Consider the following 20,611-nt stretch of genomic DNA (forward strand, 5'->3'; position numbering starts at 1 on the left):
GACCCTAGGAATAACCAGCAGCCCCGCATCCTGTGATCTCAGAGTGCGGTTTGGAAGATAAGGGGTCAGTAACTCCTGCAAATAACTACAGTGCCTTGCGAAAGTATTCGGCCCCCTTGAACTTTGTGACCTTTTGCCACATTTCAGGCTTCAAACATAAAGATATGAAACTGTAATTTTTTGTGAAGAATCAACAAGAAGTGGGACACAATCATGAAGTGGAACGAAATTTATTGGATATTTCAAACTTTTTTAACAAATAAAAAACTGAAAAATTGGGCGTGCAAAATTATTCAGCCCCCTTAAGTTAATACTTTGTAGCGCCACCTTTTGCTGCGATTACAGCTGTAAGTCGCTTGGGGTATGTCTCTATCAGTTTTGCACATCGAGAGACTGAAATTTTTGCCCATTCCTCCTTGCAAAACAGCTCGAGCTCAGTGAGGTTGGATGGAGAGCATTTGTGAACAGCAGTTTTCAGTTCTTTCCACAGATTCTCGATTGGATTCAGGTCTGGACTTTGACTTGGCCATTCTAACACCTGGATATGTTTATTTGTGAACCATTCCATTGTAGATTTTGCTTTATGTTTTGGATCATTGTCTTGTTGGAAGACAAATCTCCGTCCCAGTCTCAGGTATTTTGCAGACTCCATCAGGTTTTCTTCCAGAATGGTCCTGTATTTGGCTCCATCCATCTTCCCATCAATTTTAACCATCTTCCCTGTCCCTGCTGAAGAAAAGCAGGCCCAAACCATGATGATGCCACCACCATGTTTGACAGTGGGGATGGTGTGTTCAGGGTGATGAGCTGTGTTGCTTTTACGCCAAACATAACGTTTTGCATTGTTGCCATAAAGTTCGATTTTGGTTTCATCTGACCAGAGCACCTTCTTCCACATGTTTGGTGTGTCTCCCAGGTGGCTTGTGGCAAACTGTAAACGACACTTTTTATGGATATCTTTAAGAAATGGCTTTCTTCTTGCCACTCTTCCATAAAGGCCAGATTTGTGCAGTATACAACTGATTGTTGTCCTATGGACAGAGTCTCCCACCTCAGCTGTAGATCTCTGCAGTTCATCCAGAGTGATCATGGGCCTCTTGGCTGCATCTCTGATCAGTCTTCTCCTTGTATGAGCTGAAAGTTTAGAGGGACGGCCAGGTCTTGGTAGATTTGCAGTGGTCTGATACTCCTTCCATTTCAATATTATCGCTTGCACAGTGCTCCTTGGGATGTTTAAAGCTTGGGAAATCTTTTTGTATCCAAATCCGGCTTTAAACTTCTCCACAAAAGTATCTCGGACCTGCCTGGTGTGTTCCTTGTTCTTCATGATGCTCTCTGCGCTTTAAACGGACCTCTGAGACTATCACAGTGCAGGTGCATTTATACGGAGACTTGATTACACACAGGTGGATTCTATTTATCATCATTAGTCATTTAGGTCAACATTGGATCATTCAGAGATCCTCACTGAACTTCTGGAGAGAGTTTGCTGCACTGAAAGTAAAGGGGCTGAATAATTTTGCACGCCCAATTTTTCAGTTTTTTATTTGTTAAAAAAGTTTGACATATCCAATAAATTTCGTTCCACTTCATGATTGTGTCCCACTTGTTGTTGATTCTTCACAAAAAATTACAGTTTCATATCTTTATGTTTGAAGCCTGAAATGTGGCAAAAGGTCGCAAAGTTCAAGGGGGCCGAATACTTTCGCAAGGCACTGTAGGTGCTAATCCATTCAGGGCATTGTAAGTGAACAGTAAAATCTTAAAATCAATTCTATACTGCACAGGGAGCCAGTGTAAAGAGGCCAAAACAGGGGTAATATGTTCACTTTTCCTGGTTTTAGTCAGAATTCTAGTGGCGGTATTCTGAACAAGCTACAATCGGGATACCACATGTTTTGGGACACCAGAATAAAGTGCATTACAACAATCAACTCTAGATTAAACAAAGGCAAGCATTAGTCTCTTGGCATCAGATACAGAAATAATTGGTCTAAGTTTGGCTATATTTCTCAAATGGTAAAAAGATACTTTAGTAACTTCCCTAATATGAGTTTCAAATGAGAGATCAGGATCAAAGATGACCCCCAAACTCTTTAAGGTTAACTGCTTTGAGGTTAATATTTCCATCAGGGTTTCTTTGACATTAAAATGATATTAAAATGTATTTTCACCATTACCCTGAAATAGCTGACAGTCAACACAGCAGCATCATTTGTTATTTTAAGTATTTTAAGATTCCCTTGTGTTCAATGTGAATTATAATTATAATGGAATTTTCAGCAGACCTGGAGAAAAAAACTGTACAAGATATAGTACTCGGCATCATAGTAACGGCTCCCGCTGACTTATATTTGTACTGGGGTTAGAATTTGATTGGATTTGTAGTTTTAAAGTTATTTTGTTTTTGTGGTGTGTATATTCGAGTGTTTGAAAGGGGTCGTTTTTTCACTCACGTCTGCGCAGAAAGACATGCACCCTTAACCAAAGTGCTGTGTGAGAATCCTGCATGCTAAAATGTAATGCGGTCCTGTTGGTGGGGGATATCGGCTCTCTGCGTCCGTCCCCCCTGGAACTCATTTTGATATATATATATATATATATATAGTCTGAAGGTAGAGTCTCTACGGCAATACAAAAGTACAAAAATATCTTACCAAAAAACGTTTCCATAGGGACATTCATAGCTGCACTCTCAACATTTTTCTTCTTCGAAAGGATTCAATGCGTAACTCCTGCTGATTTATATTCATCAAAAATGGTCTTTATTTGTTAAAAACATGGTGATAAAACAAACAAACAAACAAACAACACGCTTCAACACCTAACGTGTCTTCATCAACGTGTAGTCAGGTATCTATTCTTCTATAACTACAAGCTCATTATGCCTTTGCACGGAAATACTGTAACCTTCATCAATCCGAGTAGCAATATTAACTTTTTCAGTTTAACACATTTCCCGATATGAGAAGCACTGCACTTGTGTTTCTTAACTTTTTCTGACAGGTGTTTTAAATCTAATTTCGGTTCTGGTCCAAGCTTGTTTCCCCTCCAAACACTATACATGGAAAATGCATGTTTTTTGGGGTTTTTTTTGCTTTGCTTTGCTCACCGTCAGCAAACCCTTCTTGTCAAACCATGACACACAAAAGCTTTGGTTTTGTTTCTTGTCAATGTGTGTAATTGTAATATCCCAAGGCTGGTGTACACCCAGCCTTTTAACCTCCAACTTGTCTTCTATTGACATAGAAATAAAGGCTTCTGAAGCAAATTGTCAATGCAATTCATTGTACCAGCCGTTTACAAACATACACACTACACACTCGCTGAATAACTGAGTAATTGGCAGGTTGGAGGGTCACATCGGTAGTTTCTGTAAATACTCGGGTAATCTTCAGCTGTCACATTAGCCACACTTGATTCCCGGTGTGCTTCGCATGAACAGCATTGTGAGCCCTGACTGATGAATTGATGAATGCAGAGCAAGTCGAACAATACTGCGTGCTAACCCTCTCCGGTCTGATTATGACGCAGACCAAGGAATGTCAATAACGTATGACCGCAAGAGGGCGCACCTTTGTTTTTAATTTAAACAAGAGACTGAATGAAATTAATTGATAAGAGAAACTAACAATGAATACTAAGCTCAGTAAGTGAATGTGCTGGAATATGTCCCTGGAGTGGCTTAGCCCTTTCAGCCCTTAATGACCAGCCACCACTGCATATATATATATATATATATATATATATATATATATATATATATATATATATGAATTGTGTTGTATCTGCATTGTCTTATTCTAATTTATACACCCATACATCCAAGACAGTTGATGAACATGTTTTTTTCACCCCAATATATTAAACATAAAAAGGGAGAGTTTTGAACATAATTCCCTGGCAGAATGACAATCTGTGGAGCTGTTTCAGTGAAGCTGGCATCCGTCTCTCTCACTCTCTATGTTAAACACTAACTCACTGCCATTCGCTTATCCAACATCTTTACGAAGACAGCCACAGAAACAGACAGGTCATATACATACAATTAACATTTAAGCACTATCTACACTTGTGTTCTAAACTTAATGGTTGCTATAAACTAACTCCCTTTACTTAAACATTATAGTGGCACTAATCAATGACAATATGTCTGGTTCTTTTAAGAGCTATTGTTTAAATGGGCACAAAGATTCTTTTAGGAGCCAACATATATATTTAGCTCAAAGATCCAGCTGCCCTATATATATATATATATATATATATATATATATATATATATATATATATTAAATGAGCCACCATTCACCCCGAAAACTTTTGGTGGATGAATTGGGAAATTAATTCCAGGAGGACACCTGCATAGAGCCAATATCCCCCGCTGATGAGAGATTTCCAGCACCTACTCAGCTGTGTTACAAGCAATGCAGATAGCCAGACTTTGATTTGAGAAAACCTTATTGATTCAATCTGTTAAGGCTGTCAAATGCCAGTATGACACGTCGCCTTTCTGAGGCAAACAATCCGCTCGCTTCATAAGTAATGTCTATGCAGTTATTTATACACACTATTTAGACTGGTTTAAAATTACTAAGCGCAGCTTCAACACTGCCGTTAATTATTAGATGATATTGTGTATTGTATTGTGTTTTCTGAACCTGTTTACACACCGTCGCTGCCTGCCATCTTTCTTTTTCTTAATATTTTGTATTCATTTTCAATAAATACCAACCATGACATCAATATTAAAAGACTAACAGTAGTTCATTCTTATAAACATTCAAAATATGTTGAAAAAGCATTTAAGAAAATCGCCACACTCCCAATCAATACAGCCATATTACCAATTATGTAATAAATCTGGGTAATAAATACTTTTAAATCAAAACATAGTTCCCATCACACAGCAGTGTTTGCATTTTTTTTATTATTATTATTAAAGTTTAAAATAAATCTTTGAATGCTACCCTGCCCATCACATCTCAGTGTCTATGCTAAAAGCCTAACATGGATGAGGTTCAGGTATGGATGGTATGGCATTTCCTGATTTCTGTGGCTTCAAGCTGCACCACTGAAGTTAATTTATTGTCATTTTTTTGTTAGGAATATCCTAACTTTTTGTGGCTTCAAGCTTAAACTATAACGAAGTCTTTAAAACATGTTTTTTGAAAAGTTGCCATAATGATACTTCTGTAAAGTGATACTTCTGTACAGTGTATGATCATTCCAATCCATATTTGTCATTTTAAGCCATCAATGTTCGCAACACAATACAGTGATTAAGTAGTCTTGGCTGTGGACATATAGTAAGATCTATTGATTTAATGTCTTACTTTATAAATGCATTGTTTATACAAAGTATTTTCAATAAAGCATTCAATCTTTTTTGTATTGATTTCTGAAACCGTAGGTCCAAAAGAATACTACTTTTTTAGTCTCAAAAGGAAATCTTGAAAACTAGATTAGAAAATGGTTTCCATTTGCTGTTTGTGATGGGTTTTTTCTTCACTTGCTGCTAGCATTTTAAATGTTTTTCTTCTTTACAGTTTACACAGGGAGGTGGGGTCACAAGGAAGGTGGTTGTCAATTTCATGTTTAACAATAATTTTTCTATATTTAAAAAAAAAAAAAAGATTTTTATCAGTCCTGTTGAAAAATGTTACAATTAGGAAGTTTTGCTGCTGATCCAGGACTGAACGAAGCAGAGCAGCTTCACATAACCTTATATATTGGTGTACTGTAAGGGTTTGGATAAATGATTAAAACACATATAGTGCCTGTGCCACGTTAATTGGGAAAAATTTGATTCAATGCATAAAACTAAGTTAATGAAGAACATTAGGTGTGATATTTTTAGTTAACCCATTTGAAGCCTCCTTCGGCCATGTTCAATTTCATGCTATGTGACCCATCTTATACCCCGTTTATTATTATTATTATTATTATTATTTGTTTATTTAGCAGACGCCTTTATCCAAGGCGACTTACAGAGACTAGGATGTGTGAACTATGCATCAGCTGCAGAGTCACTTACAATTACGTCTCACCCGAAAGACGGAGCACAAGGAGGTTAAGTGACTTGCTCAGGGTCACACAATGAGTCAGTGGCTGAGCCGGGATTTGAACCGGGGACCTTCTGGTTACAAGCCCTTTTCTTTAACCACTGGACCACACATCCTCACCTGCACACCCGAGCCGAGCCGGTGCTGAGTCGAGCCAGCCTGGTACGGCTCGGGCAGCTTGAGTTGCGTTTACACTAGAGAAAGGTGAGCCGAGCTGAGAGACGTCACGCATAATGAACATGCTGAGTCCATTCAATTAAATGTCACAGACCGCAAAAATAGAACTAAGCATTAATTTAATAAAATATTTTTTTATCATGGATTATTATTATTTTTTTTTATTGAAGAGAAGTACTGAAATACAATTCCCTATACAAGTGCAATATTTCTACAGTAAATACAGTACCGGTGTTCAAACTGTAAACAACTTATTAGTGTAACTTCCGTTCCTGTTTCTCCCTTGTGATACTGTATCTGAACTGAAAAAAGCTTTATAACACACTTTATAACACATCTTATTCAACATTCGTTTTATAACTAAATAAATATTAGGTCTATTACGTGGTTATCTTTCCTAATGTATTTACTTTTTTTCTGCGAGAGGAGCTGCAGCTTTCTCCAGGAGACAAGATGCTTCAGCCCCACTCCGGCAGCCGAACCTGGAGCGAGCCCATTCCCTCTTCCCCTCTCCTGACCCACTCTCCTTCTCGTACTTTGTTGGTTTGGTTGTCTGTCGCCTCGAACTGAACTCCTGACCGCCGTTTAGCCAGGCTATTTAGTTTAAAAACTGCTGATTTAAAATGATCCTCGAGTGGGAATGTTACCTTTTTTTTCATAAAAAATATGGCGTTGATTACATTGTGCTTTATGCATGGTTAATTCACGGAAAGTTACATTTTTGATTCACTATATGCATATTATAGAGAGGGAGTTATTTTCTATTTCAGTCAGATGTGTGTTGTTATGTGTCCCATGGCGTTAAGGTAAGGAGTTAAGAAAACATTTACCGGTTGTGGTCCTGGGGGTTGCCACTTTCTTGTAATGACGCTTGAGTGTGATGACGAAATGCAGTAACCCCGCCCACAGGCTGCTTCGGCCCCGAGCCAGATTCAGATATGTTGCAGGGCTGGAGTTTCACGGCTTGGTTCTGGCTTGGCTCAGGTATTTACAAGTGTAAACGGGGTATTAGCTGTATAACTATGCCATTCTGCCATTAAACCGCACCAAACTTCATATAGAGACAGTCTAGCCCTTTGTGAACCTGCTTACTCTGTTTACTGACACAGCTTGACTGACAGGCTGTTTGCTTTGAAGAGAGTGGCTTTGAATGGTGTAGCAGCAGTCACTCTCTCACATTCCCAGATTGCCTGCACTCGGCCCAACAAAAACTTTTTATTTCGATTTTCTATTTCAAAGGACAATGAAAACACCTACTGTTTAATAATACATAGTGAAACATAAAACTGATGTAGTCCTTCCCCTTTTGCTGGCTTCCTGATCACCATTCTTTTATCTATGCAATGTTTGGACTCTGACTTTCCAATGTCATGTCTACCATTGGTAACTGCATAATTGACAATTCAGCAGCTGTTGCCTGGAACTCTGAAATATAGGGAAATACATGATAAAATGGGACCTATCAAGGTCTATCAGCAACAAACAAACAGTCTGCTCAGAAGCCTGCGTAATGATTCATGCATATTAACAACTACACCTTCCTACATGTTATTTGTTAATATGTGATTTGTTTATTGATCTACATAGTGTTGGGCATGTTATTGAAAAAAGTAACTTCTTTCTCGTTTCATCAGAAAAACTAATATAATGCCCTTACTTATTGCTTAATAAAAAGGTAGCGAGTTATATTACCCGTTATGTTACTTGTTATATTTTTTTTTCTTGGCTTGTCCTGCGAAACAGCTGTTGTGACTATAGTTAAATAGTAAACTATGTCTGGTAATTCATTTATTAAATGTGTCAAACAGGTTTTTAATTTTTTTGTAGTATAACAAACAAACAACTCTTAATAATTATGCACAAGTCATAAAGAGTGAAAAAAAAAGAAACAAGCTACATAAAGGCTTTTTAAAAGAGAATAGTGAGCGTTATTTTGGGGGAAAACTGGCAATGTATGTAAACACTGTGTTAGATAAATTACATAACATAATAGATACACATGTATTTTGTAGATGCATACTATGCATCAATTATACTGTAATATTTTTCGTATGCATGCAATTTGAGTTCTTCAAAGTGTACATTGCCAAACTATTTTAAACGTTTTGTTTATAAATCTAAGTAGTCTTGGTTGTATTTCATCAAATGGAGCTTAGATTACTGAAGAAGAAGCTGTTTATGTACCTGTCGGGATCTCTGTTATGACTTTATTAAGCTCTGTACTCAACCCAGTTAATCCTGATTGTGCGCACGCATGCAATGAAAGCTGTGTTCAGGGTTTCCATGTGTATAGGGAAATAGTAGTTACTGCCGTAAGCCGAGTTTTTAGTGTTTCAGTTAGACGTTGTGTCATGCTGACTGATAATTCAATAAAGAGCAGTTCACATTTACAGTTACAACTGAACTGAAATGTACTTTGGCTTTATAAAAAAGAAAAGTCCACTGTAGGTGCACAACAGAGGAAAGGTAACGAGACAAGCTTGTTTATTTTTTTGCGGAAAGCAACTAATATCATTTATTTCTTAGCCAACGCCCTTATCCAGGGCGACTTACAACTGTTAGAAGATATCACATTATTTTTACATACAATTACCCATTTATACAGTTGGGTTTTTACTGGAGCAATCTAGATAAAGTACCTTGCTCAAGGGTACAGCAGCAGTGTCCCCAACCTGGGATTGAAACCACAACCCTCCGGTCAAGAGTCCAGAGCCCTAACCACTACGCCACACTACTCCCATTAAAAATCTACAGTGTTACATTACCTCGCTAATATTATTCCAGTAACAGGTTACCCCAACTGATGCTACCTGCTACAGGGAATCCATGTGAACGAGTATGTTTATTTTGAATTTTCATTTGAATTATTATTATATTTTTTTTAATAAACATTGACCCTGGGGATTTGTATAAGGCTACTGTTCCACTGGTTCAAGTTATGTAATACTTGGTATCCACATCAATAAGTCCTTCCGGATAACGTGTGGAGAAATCTAGCATTAAAAATCATTTTCATATTTAAAGCTACCGTATGAATATTTTTGATAAAGTGTGATTCACGTAAACATTCATTGGGTTCCTTCTTTTGGAATGTGCGTGTTTCAAACTCCAAAGAAGAATATATTCTCTTAAAAAAATATGTGATCTGGAATATATTTTTTCACACCAGTATGGGTTTCAATTATCATTTAAGTTTCAGAGCAGCATTCAGAGCAGCATTCAAATGAAGCTTTTAGGATCGTGCAGCCTGTACAGCACCTGTGCATTTTCAATTTGGAGATGTCCTAAAAGCTGTATTGGAAAGATGTGATTCATACTTAAACTTTATTGACCCAGTGAAAAGTTCATCCTTTCGATTGATGTGCTGGATTAGCAAACTACTCAATTTATAACAATGTTAATATAAAAATGTCTAAATACGGCATTAACAAATGGTGTTATGACAACAAAGAGCAGCGTTTTGTTAAAAGGAATGTCAGTTGCTCCTGATTTGCTAGCCTCTTCTGACTCCCACTTTTTTTTTTTTATTGGCTAGTGATAATAGAATTCCGCCAGCGCCCAGCTCAAACTCCCTTCAAAATCCCAACGTGAAGGAGACTGTGCAATCCAGCACAAAGGTAAAGCACTTTGCCCTTACGTTTGCGCTTCACCACGTTTCCTGAAAATCAGATCCATTGTCTTCTTTTTCCAGGCCAAAAACATAAACATATAAACAAACAATCTCATTTGTATTCTACACCCACACTGAAGGACATAATTAATGTACTGTACATCTTTCTTGTCTGATCCATTATGACTAGACTGTTGGCACATAGATTTGCCAATATAATTAAAAAAAGAACACTGAATGTGTGATGGGATTTATTAGCAAAGCAGCATTTTACTAATACAGGCAAATCTACTTTAAAGCTGATATAAAATAAATCAGAGCTTTATAATTTAATTTCAACACACATAATTAAAGCAGGATATATCAATCTTGATTGATTTAAATGGACATTCATTGTCACAGCTATTAGCACAATCATGTCACAATTGACTGTCTGCTCTTAAAGAATAGATCTGGCATGATTAATTTAATCTAACAAAAGGTGAACTATGGTATGTCTATTGAAATTAAATATGCTTTTACTGTTTATATTACATTTAATTTCAACCTGCAAGATTAACAGCCTATGGTTATTTCTGTAAAGAACAACCTAAAAATATGTACATATCAACGTGGTACAGTTGGTGCCACTTAATCGGGACGTCTCGGGAGAAGTAAAATTATCCCAAATACACGGCTGTCCCAATTAAATGAGAGGCATTTCAGACAACCTTAGTCAATGTTCAATACATAATTTAAAATGCCTAAACAAAAAAGGCGAAACACCTGCGATGTTGACACGCCAACTTTCTTTGCAACAGCAGCCTAAGAAACCACAGGAGACTCCTTCTTCTTCAAGAGTTCAACGTGGTTTATGCAATTTTACGCAAGTCACAGCGTAATCACGTACTCACTGTACTGTGCTCCTGCCTTGCTCTGAACAGCGATCTCCGATCATCATGTGAAAATACTTAAAAAATCTACTTTGAATTTAAAAGCACTGCATATTGATTCAGCAGAAAAACATTTATTTATAGATTTTTCTATTCTAAACTTTCTCAACATTATACATGACAGTTACACTATCAACATTGATTATATATATATTTTTAAATATACAACTATAATACATATGTATTGGTGTTACATGTATAACCATCTTTAATAATCACATTAGCATGGCTATTTTGTTCAGTGTATGTCTGTCTTGCACTCTTCTGATGTCATGATTTTAAATTATTATTATTATTATTATTTATTTCTTAGCAGACGCCCTTATCCAGGGCGACTTACAATTGTAAGCAAATACATTTCAAGTGTTACAATACAAGTAATACAATAAGAGCAAGAATACAATAACTTTTGTTCAAGCAAGGTACAAGTGTGACAAACCACAATTCAATAATACAGCAGATAATAGTGATAGTTACATCAGGATATGATTAAATAGTGATAGTTACATCAGGATGTGATTAAATACAAAGTACTACAGGTTAAACACTTGGCAGATTACAGTATTCTGAAGTACAGGATTAAATGCAGTAAAATAGGGGGCAGATAAGAGCAAAATAAAGCACATTTACATGAAGCGTGATAGTGTCCCAGGATACAAACAGAGGAGTTCTACAGGTGCTCTTTGAAGAGGTGAGTCTTAAGGAGGCGCCGGAATGTGGTCAGGGACTGGGCAGTCCTGACATCTGTAGGAAGGTCATTCCACCACTGCGGAGCAAGGGTGGAGAAGGAGCGGGCTCTGGAGGCAGGGGAGCGTAGCGGAGGTAGAGCTAGTCTTCTAGTGCAGGCGGAGCGGAGAGGTCGAGTGGGGGTGTAGGGAGAGATGAGGGTCTGGAGGTAGCTGGGTGCAGTCTGGTCAAGGCATCTGTAGACTAGTACAAGAGTCTTGAACTGGAGTCACGACCCTCCTGAGACAGCGCAGGGGGTGGTAGTGGTGAGCTGAGCCTAAAAAATAATTGGGCATTTCAAATTGGGGAGAAAATAATAAAAACTAATTGGCAACGACTAAATTTATAAAAAAAAAAAATAAAAAAAAAATGTAAGTGTCAAATATGGACAGTAGGACCGACGCATCTTATATCCCCTCTTATACTATTCAAGAATACTTTAGTTTGTGACTAAAAACTTTATTTAAATAAGTTTTGTTTACTAAAAATAGAAAAAAAGAAAAAACCCAGCAATGTTGAAACAGAATGCAAAAAAATTTCAGGCTTCGTCTTTTGGTGTGTTTTGATAGAGGCGCTATAGGGGGTGTGTCAATAAAATACAATGGATTGCATTTCAAGGCTGATCAACTCAAATTTACCATGGCACTTGTTTCAGTTTGCTAAATATGTCAGCTTATTCATGAATGATGGTCGCTTAATTGCAAATTCAATAAAGCTAATAACTCTGTAAAACATGTCATTGTTATTCATGAGCTGATGTTCAATTTTGTCATGAAATATCTCCGTTTACAGTTCTGCCTGGCTTTTGAAGATTTAACTCACAAGCTATTCCAACATCCTCCACAATGAAGTTATGACCTGTTCATTGATCTTACATAAATATGTATTTGTGTGATGTAAATATAGATTACATGACATGAAGTAACAACTGGCATTAGTATGACAACCTTTGTCCAATTACAGAATGACTGGGTGAATTGCATTGTCCCATTAAGCAGATGTAGATCTTAATATAAATGTATATTACAGTACAGTATATGTTTATTTTTATTAACATATACTGTACTTGTTAAACAAACAGAATACAATGCATCTGGATACTGTGAATGTACTTCACAATTCTACAATGAAAATCTCCTTTGAGTTTAGTTTAACACATACAGCTGTTCTGTAAATAACAGATAATTTTTTTTATCAGCCTGGGTTTATGCAGTAATTAACCTGTATATTTTAGGTACTTCAGAGTATCAAGAAATTATAGTGATCCTCTCTTCTTCTGCTGAGTGTGTGTAGGGTGAGGGGGCTGCCGCCTGTTTGATCAGACATCCCGATTAAACTAAATATCGTGTTTAAAACAAAAACAAAAAAAGCAAAAAGTTTGTATGGTTTCTGAAGTACTTTATAATTTTCCCCAGAGTGTTCTGAAAAAAAGACACCAAAAATAGATTTTTAGTAAATATTTATAGGAAGAGAGTCAACTACTGGTCCTGGGGGAGCATCCCACTGACAACGCTTGGTCCTTAAAGGGGTTAAACAGTATGAAAAGTGCTGCTGCCAGACTAGAAAGGACATTCAGAAAATGATGCTACAACAGTGCCAGATTTGGTGTTTTACAAATTGCCTCTTGTTTTAATTTGTCATCATAACAAAAAATGATGATTACAATTCACCGTTGTTGATTACAACAAACAAACTTTCTATTCCATGGGGCAATTCTTTTTCTGTTTCTCACCAAGGTAGTTAGATAGGGAACAAGATCAGAATCTTTAACAGGAGTGTTAACAGGATCATTACATAAACTTTGCAAAATAAACTGATAAAGATATTAGCCAAAACATTTGTCAACTTGCATCTCCCTTGCAAGAATTGCAATCTTCTGCAAATGTCGATTTACTAGTGGATAATTGACAGCCAGCACAGAAAAATATATATTGTTCAATAATATACCAGTATTACCCAATTGGAACCCCTGCAGCCAACAAAAAGTAAGGAATATACTGGTAGGTATATATTCATTAATATTAAAAGTATTAAAAATAAAACAAGTAGATATTTTATATTTATAGTGCACATTAATAGGACCGGACTGTGGCAACAGGACTTTACATTGTCCTTTTCATGTATGTGGTCATTTGAAAAAATTAGAAATCACCTCCATGACACCCATCTGAGGGCCAGAAGATCCATTGTTGCAGTTCCTCTCAGAAACAGACACATTTATCCTTGTATTCACTGAAGCTTAATCAGTCATTGGCCCATGCAAAAGTGCTTATGTTCTCTTATGAATTAAATTTTGAATTCAACTTCAGGGATGGTCATGCCCAAAATCTGACATTGTGTTTTAACCCCTATTTTTTGTAAACAGTAATATGTATATCTATATATCAGTCCTGTTAAATTCACAATTACAAAAGAAACACGGAAGAAGAAACTGTAACAGTCCTTAAAAAAAGGTTTTAAAGAGGGCATTTGAACAAAGGAAGAATGTCTTGAAAATGATCATGCCTGATACGACTACTATTGAGCTGTCGTTTTGATATATTGTTTTTTTCTGTGAATCTTTGTTTTATTTTACACTTTATGGTAATTCAATTCAAAAGTTGCAAATGATAATACATCAAAAGGACAGCAATAAACAGAGGGGAGGTGTTCTGTAAAAACTCAAATTTTGTAACAAAGTGTGCTTTTTTGGTAATACTAAAAATCTAAAATAATAAAGATTAACACTTGATTTTGCAGACAGCAAGTAGCAATAATCACAACCTTTAAGTGTTTTGTTTAATGTCCTTAAAGTGTTCACACACGTAACATTATCTGCACAACAGTGTCAAAAAAATTATTCTTAACTGTTAATAATGTAAGTAACTTTTTGGTGCATGAAATATTTTTTGATAAATCGTTTGTAACCAAGCCAATACTCTTATACAGAGACAACACATCTCTAGTATAAAATAAAACAGCTAATGATAACCTTGGCATGAAACAGATTGTACAGTACATTTAATGTATTATTCCAGAGAAACTAACCACCCTATATTTTTAGAGAGCCAGGTCAATGTGTTTGGAAAAAATATTTTTTATTGAATCTGACAAGACTTGCATGGCATACCTGCTAATGCTATGGTAATATTCCTCTTACTGTAGATATTCTGGACCGGGGTGAACAGTTGACCCTTCCAGTCCTGGTCTTTGTTCCAAACCTGTTCTAAATGGTTTAATTGAATCAATCAAACCTCCTTCCAGACCATACGTAGTTAATTGTATCATTATAGCTGTTAAACCTGGAGTGGAATGGCCCTCCAGGACTGTGATTGGACACGGCTGTGGACTAATACTCAGCATTATTAGGCGTCTCTTTGTATGTAGGTCTCTCTTTGCATTAGTGCTCACACTATTGAGATGTACCTGTCCTGGCTCTCTGGCCACAAAGTGAATAAACTAAACTAAATAATCAAAATTGTTTATATTGCAGTATTGTTGTACTTATGTAAAAAAATCATAGTATAATGAAAAAAAAAGAAACTTTATTTATAACTCAGCAATACAAAAATAAATGCATATATCTTACCAGTGATTACCACATTTTACCTATTGAACTGTTTTATATTTTATTTGTACAGAATAGGGTATATTATCTGTGTACAAAAATGTGTTTTTAATGAATTGAGCTTTGTGTATGTAATTTCAGAAAGAATAATTTAAATAAACTTTATGATTACATATGCATTAAATAGCAATTACACTGTAACTAAGGCCCGGACCAAATCAAAACTTTGACAACCCGCTAAATCTCACTCATAAAAAGAAAATGCTATTAAATACAGTTTTGTTAAGTGTGATTAGCCGGTTGTCAGAGTTTTGGTTTGGTCCGGGCCTAAATAAACGTCAAATATTGCCAAATAGCTGCTATGATGCTTCACTCGTCTAGGGAGCCAACTCATTTGGGAGAGTTTTCTATGTAAAAGGCCAATTAAACGTTGGCTTGTAAACATTTTTTTATAATAACTTTTCATTTTTTTCTTAACAAATGTGGCAATGGAAAGAAAGCATGGAATGGGTCTGTAAATGCTTTTGCTGTCATGTTCACCATAGCGGAGTTATCAAATCTATCTTGAAATCTGAGGGGAATGCAAAGCCTATCAAAGACAGATAAGATATCTGTCTTTTATCTGTTAAGGGTCAGTCTTCTACAGTAGAATTAATTTCCAACAAATTGCTGTGTATGACATCCAGTCCCTCAGCTTTGTCAGGACTATTTTATTAAATATTAATAAGAAACATCTGCTACAAATCAAGGTGTATATACTCTGGTAGCTCTTCCATTCTGAATGCAGGCTATCGCTCCAAGCAATTCGCCACATTTTAGGGGGGGGGGTTGGGGTGTCTATGGGATTACTTCCCATAGGCCTATACAACTCTAGGAAGTTTATAGGTTTCTATGTGTGCTCCATAATAACCATGACCTTATCTGCACTCACTAAAGAGTTATAAGCAAGTTTTGCATTTCATTTCACCTTTAGGAGAGGTCAGAGGTCACAGGTAAGGACATTTTTTGATAGCGCATATATGGGTTCATATGTGTGTTCTATAGTAACTATGACACTGTCTGCACTGTAAAGAGTTATATGCCAGTTTTACATTTGACCTTTAGGAGAGGTCAGAGGTCACAGGCAAGGGCATTTTTGTAGAGCATATATGGTTTCCTATATGTGCTCCATAGTAACCACGACCCTATCTGCACTCTCTAAGGAGTTATTAGCAATTTTTGCATTTGACTTTTAGGAAAGGTCAGAGGTCACAGGCATGGACATTTTTTGACAGAGCATATGTGGGTTCCTATATGTGTTCCAAAAGTAATTGAAATAGCTTTTGCTGACCAGCTTTATGACCATCTCAGCAGTAATGATTTGCTGGAAAAATTTAAATCTGTTTTTTATTCCAGTCATAGTACTGAGACTGCTCTAGTGAGAGTTTGCAATGATCTTTATATGGCTACAGACTGGAATGCTTTCAATTCTAGTTTTGTTAGATGTCTCTGCAGCATTTGATACCATTGGTCATGAGATTCTGTTAAATCGCCTGCAGTCTCATGTTGGTCTTTCTGGAAAAGTTCTAGATTGGTTTGTTTCCTATTTATCTCATCTTCGCCAATTTATCTCACTGGGCAACTGTACCTTTGAAATAGGTACTGTACAGTTTGGCGTTCCTCAGGGCTCTATTTCAGGCCCTTTGTTGTTCAGTGTATACATCTTATCTCTTGGGGACATTATTAGAAAATACAATCTTGACTTCCATTTTTATGCTGATGATACACAAATCTATGCATAATTTCCTACGCAGGCAGATATGGCAATAAATACTCTTACAGAGTGTTTAACTGAGATCCAATCATTGATGGCTACAAAATGGTTGAAAATAAACCAAGATAAATTGTTAATTGGTTCTAAAATGGGTTTATCGAAATGTAATCCAATCAATATTAATTTTGATGGCAATTCCATTTTACCTTCCACTGGAGCGAAGAACCTGAGTGTTACTCTGGACCCTGAGCTTTTTTTTGATTTCCATATTAATTCTGTTATCACAATAGCTTTTTATCATTTCAGAAATGTTGCCATATTAAAATATGTATCAGATGTGAGGGATTCAGAGAAGTTAATACATGCATTTATAACTTCTCGTCTTGATTATTGGAATTCTTTGTTTGTTGGTATACCTGCCACTGAACTCAGAAGGCTTTCACATACTCGTCGTTCTCAACACATTACTCCAGTGCTTGGGTCCTTACATTGGTTACCAATGAGCTACCGAATTGATTTTAAAGTTGCTGTAATAACTTATAAGATCCTTCATGGATTAGGACCATCCTATCTCCAAGAACTACTAACTCTGTATGTTCCTAGTCGTTCTTTAAGATCAGAAAATGCAGAACTAATTGTTCCAAAACAGCTGGAGCCAGAGCTTTTTGCTGTTGTGGAACTCTATTCCGATTACCATTAGGTAGGCTGAAACACTTTTAAATCTAAACTGAAAATATATATATATATTTTTTTTTAATGTGCTTTTAAATAATTGGTTGTAACTGGAGTGTATTGTACACATGAGCCATTTTGTTTTATTTTTAACTTTGTGCAGCACTCTGGGATTCCTTGGCTTGAAGGGTGCTATATAAAAATACATTTGTATTGTATTAACAAATGGTAAGGGTGATATTCAGGCGTATAATTCTGACAGTGGTAAATCGTAAGAAAGAAAATCTTGCCAACAGGCATGTAATGTACATTCATGCAGCAATTAACATAGGTGTCATGTTGAAGAACTATTTTGTTGCAAAGTATGCCAGTGTTATGTTATAAATAAAAATAAAGGGGCCTCCCGAGTGGCGCACTGAGTAAAGGCGCTCCGCGTGGAGTGCAGGATGCACCCTACAGTCTGGACGTTGCCGGTTCGAGTCCAAGCTATTCCTTTGCCAACCAAGGACGGGAGCTCCCAGGGGGCAGCACTCAATTGGCCGAGCGCCGCCCGGGGGAAGGGAGGGCTAGGTCGGCCAGGGTGTCCTCGGCTCACCGAGCACCAGCGACCCCTGTGGTCTAGCTGGACACATGCAGGCTTGCCTGTAAGCTGCCCAGGGCTGCATTGTCCTCCGACGCTGTAGCTCTGGGTGGCTGCATGGCGAGTCTGCAGTGTGTAAAGAAGCGGGCGGCTGATGGCACACGCTTCGGAGGACAGCATGTGTTCATCTTCGCCCCTCCCAAGTCAGCGCAGGGGTGGTAGCGGTGGGCTGAGCCAAAATATAATTGGACATTACTAAATTGGGGAGAAAACAATAAAAATAATTGGCGACCACTAAATTTAAAAAAATAAATAAACAAAAAAATAAATAAATAAATAAATACAAATTTCTAGATGTCATTTTCTGAGATGTGTAATTAATGATAACATTTTAAATATAGAAAATGAATGGTTATTACAGGCTACTCGGCAACTAAATTAAAATGTTTATTTTTTTTTAAATTATTTACTGAAACTGCACAGAATTCACAAGCTATCTAAATGTAAATGATAAAAGCAGTTTAGCCCTTTCAGTTGTATTAAAGTTGCCAAGGGTCACCAGCTGTTACAATTTAATTTGTAATAATAAGAAAAACAATTAGTGTAGTAAACGCCCAAATAACCTTAGTGTGCCCTTCTACTTAAATGTAATGAAGGGAGGTAAACCATGCAGAGAAGTTACATTATCTTGAATCAATCAAAATCGAGCAAAACTGAACCAACAAATCCATCTTGTTCCCATAACATGATCTTATGCTAAGGTTTATGGTAAACCTTATGGCTTTCTTCATTGTCTAATAAACCCAATTCTTATGTTCCTTATAAACTAACTTTTATTTCCTCAACTTGACTAGACCCTATAATTTCCATAGATATCAATGGTGAAGTTGATGGTAAAATATTAGACATTATATTGAACATTTTTTTTTATTTTTTTTATAATTTATATCCTAATGTTGCTTCAAAAATGCTGGTTTGGATCATTGGAGTCATTCAAGTTGTGCAGAAAGTCAAAGAAGAAAGATCAAAGTTAGTCCTGAGGACATTATTGATAGTCCAGAAGATCTAAGAAGACAGCACTTTGTTGTGCGGTGCTGGAGCACTCGAGGCAGACCTCAATGCAATAATCTGTGGAAAATTGTCTTGAACTCTGTTCAGGCTTGAATACTTTCAAACACAATGCTGATTGATTTACTCAGTTCAAGGTATGCATTTATAGTACACTTTACAGAAAGTGGCAGGAGTTCAAATGTAAATATGAAGTCGGCTGATAGAAGAGTCCAGAGCACTGAAACCGGTGTTCAATGCATAATCTAAGGGGTGTGTTGTATCGGATCAAATGGTTTGTAAACCTGAAGTAATATGGAAATGGGAAAACATCTGCACTGAACTTTAATGATAGAATCCGAGAATGCATCATGCAGACATTGCCTGAAAGCGAGTGGTCTGTATCAAAGTGTGTAATTGAAACAGTTAATGTTCACTGGACACCTCCTGTGATAGAGAATCATAGAGTACAACTGTTTACCACACATGTCAAAGCATGGGGTCTATATTATTGATATGGCTGGAGGTTAAAGCAATAGGGAAAATATGAAGTTACCAGCTTATATGGTTCATGCGATCCAAACAGTAATAAGGGTGGCAGTGAGGAGGCTTAATGATGCTTCAGTCTCATGAGGTATTCCTGCTGAAAGAATAAGCCCACACTGCACTGCATCTCATAAAATCATTACACAAGATTTCAAATAAATGTCAGTAAACATAATCATAAACCAGAGGGTATTGCAGTGGAATTATGATTAATATTTCAACGTGTTATTTTCGTACCACCATGGTGGTATGTTCTTGTTTAATTAATGATAGGATGGACTTAATTTTAACTTATATTTTAACAACATGTTTTAGACATTGTGCCAGGCTACTGCCGTGTGGGTGCGTGCATTCGCTGCTGAGTGACAGGCAGGAGATCGAGACGGAGGTTGAAGTTGACATGCCCTGCAGTCGCGTAGGTTTTATTTACAGAAACACAGACAGAACATACAGGAACCCCACGTGATGCTACCAGCAATGGACATACAGGGCAAAATAAAACACTGTACAAAAATGATCAAATACAAGATGCCGTGAAAACAGTGTGTGCTGCTCCTAATACATGGGAGGTCCCACTTATTCACCTTGCTTTCCAGACCTTGGTGGGATCTACAATCCCTGAACTAATCTTTTCTGTTCAATACTACACAAACCACGACTCTGGCTACTTGCCCGACCGTCTGCGGTTTCGGTTTCTTTACGTTCTGATCCCGGGTCACTCTCACAGCGATCATAGGATTACATCAAGGTCTTTAGCTCTCTTTGTCTGGGTAGGATGTACAATATTCAGCCCATTGTCTTTAGCTTTGCAGGACGTTTTTGTACCTCACGTCCCACTGGAACACACCTACCTGCTGATTATCCACAGCTGGCAATCGCACATTGCAGGCAGACTCTTCATTAATTAAGTACAACAATTACAATAAACACACACACACTATTTACAATATACATTTACA

Source organism: Acipenser ruthenus, chromosome 8, assembly GCF_902713425.1.
Source record: "Acipenser ruthenus chromosome 8, fAciRut3.2 maternal haplotype, whole genome shotgun sequence".
NCBI lineage: Eukaryota > Metazoa > Chordata > Actinopteri > Acipenseriformes > Acipenseridae > Acipenser > Acipenser ruthenus.